Below are 6,000 nucleotides of genomic sequence, written 5' to 3'. Positions count from 1 at the left end.
AAGGAATTTCACTATATAGATTCAAAGGGTGAAGGAGGTGCTACTCTGTTAGAGCAAAAAGCCACAATGAAGGGTCTTGCAACACCTTAAAAACACAACAAATGGATTGTGGCATAAGCTTTCATGGGTCAGAGCTTACTTTCAGCCCAATCCTATCCACACTTTCCTGGGAGAGAGCCCCATTGATTCTAATGGAACTAACTTCTGAGTAGACATGCATAGGATTGGGCTGTTTGTCAAGCAATACAGAGATGTGTGACATAAAGTCACTAGAAACCGTTCTTGATGTCCTTTGTATACCTGTGACAACATCAAATGTTTACAAAGTGCTTTATGGTTTTTTTGTGATGAGGCAACCTTCTTTATCTCTTGGGGTGTTATAGCGGAAGCACGCAAGATCCTTCCTGGTGATTGGGTGTGTTGTCAACACTGGCCCCTTGCTCTGACAGGTGCCCCCTTGCTCTGGGAAGCATGGGGTTAACACCAGGATTTTAGAATGCAGGGATGCACAACTGCAGCCACTTGAAGGCAACAGGGCCCTCAGGGATAAAAGTAGCACCTGGAGGAAGGAGAAGATGTAGGTAGCAGAAGGAGGACTGACTGCTGGAACAGGGATGGCTGAAGACTGCCGGGTGGTGAAGAGCTGCTGATTTGAGAACTGGGAGGAAGGACCTTGAAGCCCCACAGGCAAGCTACCTACTGGTTACCTTCCTGTTGGTGCTAGGGTTCAGTAGTAGTTTTGTACACTGCTAGAGCTAGCTGTGTTTGAGCCAGGGGAGCTAATTAGCTAAAAGTTGGCATAAGTTCTCTAGAAGTTTGGAAAGGGAATTTGGCAAAGCAGACTGGGCAAGCATCAGGGAAGTTCCAGCCAGGAGGTAGTGAAGGGTTAATGTTTTGCTTTTGCATTGAGCAAGAGGGGGGAGTTGTGAGTGGGCTCTCCATTTCTGAAGGAACTGATGGTCATTGGATGAAGGATGGATGGTCTGATTTGTTTCTTTGGATGAGGTAGGCAGAAGGAGGAGCCCAAGGGGGTTCTTGCCTTATAATTGGCTGGAGAAGCTCAGGGAGGGGGAGGCAGTTCATAATGATCACGATTTCCAACTGCATGGCTCCTGTGGGCTCCATTCTTACATGGGAAGAGGAAGCCTCATTGAACAACTGACCCAAAGGATCAGCTGGTAAGCCTCACAGCTGCTATATGTGACTCTCCTCCCTCTTGCCACTTCTGTCCTCGCTCTCATGCAGTCCATGCCATCCCCTCCTGCCTTGTTTACAGATGGGATGAGGACAGCAGCAGAGTGTTTAAAGAGAACTCCCACACACACACACACACCAGTAGCAGCTCCATTCTTTTTTCCACTCCTGACATGTGTACCAAAAAGACTTGTGACTCAAGTCACAAAAACACTATGGGCGAAAGTCCATCCATTAGGGCTTGGAAAGTCTAACCATTAGGGCTCATTTTTGAGTCAAGTCACGGATGGGTGGAGATTAGTGACTTGATTAAAGTCAAACCGCACTGGACTCACCCATCCCTGGCAAGGTGGGTGTGGGGCAGGCAAGAGGAAGAAGGAGTAAACATGAGGCGTGTACAGGTATGCCAAAAAAGAAGGAAGTCGGCTTTGATACTGGATGGACTACACCTGGGTAAGGCTGGACAGTGCTACTGTAATCCTATATATGTCTACTCAGAAGTATGTATTGTATTCAATAAGGCTTTCTTGGGAGTGTGTATAGGAGTGTACCCTGAGTCTACCTTCAATCAGGCAAGACTCCAGGATTCAGTATTGTTGTTTAGGACTATTCCCCAAGACACCTCCACTTCCTACCCCAACATCTGAGTGGTTGAAAATCATTTCCCTTATGAAGAAAGGCTATAATGTTTGGGGCTCTTCAGTCTAGAAAGGAGGCGATATGAGGAGGAGGAAAGGAGATATGACGTGAGACATATAAAATTATGCATGGGATGGACAGAGTGGATAGAATTGTTCCATAAGATTGTCAGTTTATGTCAAAGGTCTCTGCAGAGGTCATTCATAAATTTACCATATAATCCACACTGTCCAAGAGCTGAACTAGACATACCCAGAGAAACCCATGTTTTGGATTTATCTTGTGTTGATTTGTTTTAATTACAGCAGCAGTGAAGATGTGAATCTGATTTGGAGTGCAGCAGTAAAGGAGCAGGATGGTTACCCATTTCTCCTCACAGCACTTTCCTCAGTTAAAAGGACAGACCTCTGAACTCCTTTGCCCTACAGAGAAAAACTTATAAATATATATGGGTATGGGAAAGTTTTCCCAGCTGTGCAAATTACATGTGGGAGACTATTTTAAGTTGGCCAATGGTGTATTGAGGAGGATTAAATTCCCTTTCCACATCCCCCTCAGTATCACAATCCTGACTGGACACTTTTCCTTCCACAGTTCCTGTTAACTTTTATAATTCTTATGGAAGATCCCAATCTTAGATATGCCATCCCATAGACTGATTGTGCAGAGCAGGGGTGTCAAAACATTTTGGCATGAGGGCCACATCATCTCTCTGACACTGTGTTGGGGGCTGGGGAAAAAAATTAGTTTACATTTCAAATTTGAATAAATTTACATCTGTGAATATATTAGAGATGGACCTTATGTGAATGAATGAAGGCCTTGCAATAGCTCCAGGCCTATAAAAGGCTTGCACAAAGCAAGGCCAGCCTTTCCTTTGCTGCAGCTGCTGCATCACAGACATGAAACAGCAAGCAGTGGGGGGAGTCCTCATCCCACAGCTCACATGAGACATTGAACTGTCAACCACAAACAGTTGGAGGCCCCAGGCATGCACTAACAGAATGTTGAGCTCCTGCCCGAGCAGGTAAGGCACTGGAGGGATGTTCTGGGAAAGAATTGGTGCAGGGATTGGGATCAGCCAGTGGTGTGTTGAGAGTAGGCTGGGGTGAATATCATTGGCAGCAGTGGAGCTGATATCCTGTTGCATGGTGCAGAACCATTCAGAGTTACGCCAGCCAAAGTACTGGGGCAGGTCCAACTGGCTTCTTGGAGACTAAGCAATGGCAGAGTAGGTAAGTAAAAAAGGATTTTGCTTACTTTTGCATCACTGCCTGGACCCCGGTTCACCTATAGCACCAGTGCCATGGTATGCTCTTGGCCAGCCCAGAATAGGATTGGGCCATTACACTTCTAAGTGTAAACTTCTTGGCCTCAAACTATCCTGCGGAGTTGTAAGGGAAACAGCATGGGCATGAACAGTGTATGTTCTTCTCAGAATTTTGGAGCTGCATTTTCTAGACGATTTTCAAAAAACACTAAGATGATATGCAAATATTTGTTTTGTTTTTTTAATTTTTGCACTTGAAAACATAAGGAAGGATATTTTGCCGGATAGGCACCATTCTGAAAACAGGCTTTTCAATGGGTAATCATAAGGTAGCTATGTCCATACTGGGGATTTCCATACTGGCTTGAGGTCTCCTAGAGCAGCCAAACAGCCTATGTTGCCACTGAGATAGGAGTTGGGTTGCTGTCTAAGCAGGTTTTAGCCTCCGTCACAATAAACACAACAACCACATGTTCGTTTTTTAAAAAAAATTATTTATCAAGAACTTCAACTTTTTCTTGGCATAGGGGGAATAGATCAGTGCACACAAAATGATGCAAATTTTGTAGCAAATGTTTGCCGACTAAAAAAGAAAGGAAAACAGAAAAACAAAAAAATCCAGAGTCTGAAATGTATCTGTAAATATGGTGTTGTGAAAAGTTGAACGAACCCTGAGAACTAGGCTTATATTTGGAGGAAGATTGTGAAATCTGTACTTGGATTTCCTCTAACTTCCATTCTTCTAAAGGCTACAAAAGACATGTAGACATGGGGGGGGGGGGGATACAAATCACAAAACGAGTACCATAAGGGGATTTGGTTCGCTACTGCCTATCATCCGTCCCAGTTATGTCTGGCAATATCTCTCCACACAGATGCTGGCATTTTCAGATGCTGTTATTACCACCACCACCACCACCACCACCACCACTGTTTGAGGAACATTCTTGACAAGGTAACCTCTGGTGGGCCCCATCCTTTGTGGGTTGCCACCTTCTCCCCTTACCATTTGAGCTGCCAGTCCTCCAGGATTGAACTGAGATCTCTGAGGCCCAGAACAAATGCGCAAAAACCCACATGGAAATCAGCATTTCCCTCAGATGTCGTGCACATTTGGATGCAAAACCCACAGGCGTTTCCTTATCTGTGCAATTTCCATGAGTTTTTTTTGCCCCACAGAATAAGCCAAGCATCTTTTTCACTTCTTAATCCACAAGTTTCAAATATCCTAAGTGGGTTTTGAATGTAAGGTTGGAATACCCACACAGTTGGCAATATCCATGGCTCCGCCCCCTCACAATGCCCCAATGACCCAGTACTACAGTAAGTGGAGGTGGTCTACCCAGGCAATGGCTATTTATTGTTGAGTGGGCTCAATCCCTTCTCAGGGAGCTAGGGTCCCCCTTCGTTGCTGATCCCTTGGCAAATGTCCAAGGGTGCCTTCTGATGCTGCTGACCTTGGTTTCCAAGGGCCTCTTTGACCTTGTGTGGAAGCTGACATTTCTCCATCATTCTAGAATAGCATGCTTATGAAGCTCATATTCTTCCTCTGTAACCGAATGGGCCTTCTGTAGACCTAGTGGTGGTAGCAAGATGGGAAGAATTCAAAAGGGGATCGGTAGAGGAGGTATCAGTACAGGTTGCCTCTGAGATAAGTCTTTCACTCCCCTCTCCCATTGCTGTGAATGTGTGCATGTGCATATATAAAGGTTTACAACCTTTTCCACCTCACTGACTGTTGTGGTTTGTGCAGTTGCTCTTCCTCTTCCACCTCTTGCTTCCCATGGCAGAGCCTGGGGAACAGAAGAGGAACTGAGAAGAGTAGAGTAGTGGCGGTCTAGAGTGTCTCCTGGAAACACCTTAGGCCAGTGGTTCTCCAACTTATTAGTAGCAGGAACCACTTTTTAGAATGACAATCCATCAGAAGTGATGTCATTAACCTGGAAGTGATGTCATGATCAGAAGTGACATCATCAAGCAGGAAATTTTTTTAAACACCCCTATACGGCAAAATAAAAGCAAATTAAGTAAATTAAAAGTTTACAATAAGTTTAAAAATTTATTGAAAATAATTCTAACCCTAGCAAGCAGTTGCTGATCTGTTTTAAAAAAATTCCCCAAACATCCTAAAGGCTGGAATCAGGAATCAGGGCTTACCCAGGAGTAAGCCCCATTGACTATCATTGTTAAAAGCATATACATAGTAGCATGTTAAAAGTACAGATGTTAAAATGTTAAAAGTTAAAAGTTAACATGTTAAAAGTACAGATCTTCAGCATTTCCCAAATGCAGTCACACACTATCAAGCCTATCAAAAATGAAATACACATTGAAATGAATGGGGTTGTACCTGAAATTGGCTTATAACCCACTTAGTGGGTCCCCACCCACAGTTTGAGAAACACTGGTCTCTAGACCATTGCCACTCTACCCTTCATATCCTCTTTAGAAGAAAAGGAGATAAGACTGCTGATGCAAGGCCATACAGCTAGGCAGGTGGGCAATCGAGCAGGGGAAGCAGTAGGCAGGTAGGGATACATGCAGGGTACCATCTCCACCAATCTGCCACCTGAAGTGCCTGCTTCAACCATCCTCATCAACTGGTCGTGCCTGGCTCAAAAAAAAAAAAAATGATCTGGTCCACATGTGCAAAAGAATGCATGTTTGGATTGGTTACTCCAATTGAATGAAAAGAGAACTGTTCTAGCTGGGGGAGAACTGTGTGAGCACCAAAGCGGCTGCACGTAAAAACAGAGGAATCCAGACACATGAAAGAAATACTCTCTATAGCCCACTGGTTCCCAACCAGTTCCACTGGTTCCCCACTAGTTCCCTGGGACTACAGGTGGTCCACAAGACTCCGAGAAGTGGTCTGCAAAGTCTCAGAAAAAAAAATC

Source organism: Tiliqua scincoides, chromosome 5, assembly GCF_035046505.1.
Source record: "Tiliqua scincoides isolate rTilSci1 chromosome 5, rTilSci1.hap2, whole genome shotgun sequence".
Taxonomy (NCBI): domain Eukaryota; kingdom Metazoa; phylum Chordata; class Lepidosauria; order Squamata; family Scincidae; genus Tiliqua; species Tiliqua scincoides.
Note: the sequence above shows the minus strand (reverse complement) of the source record.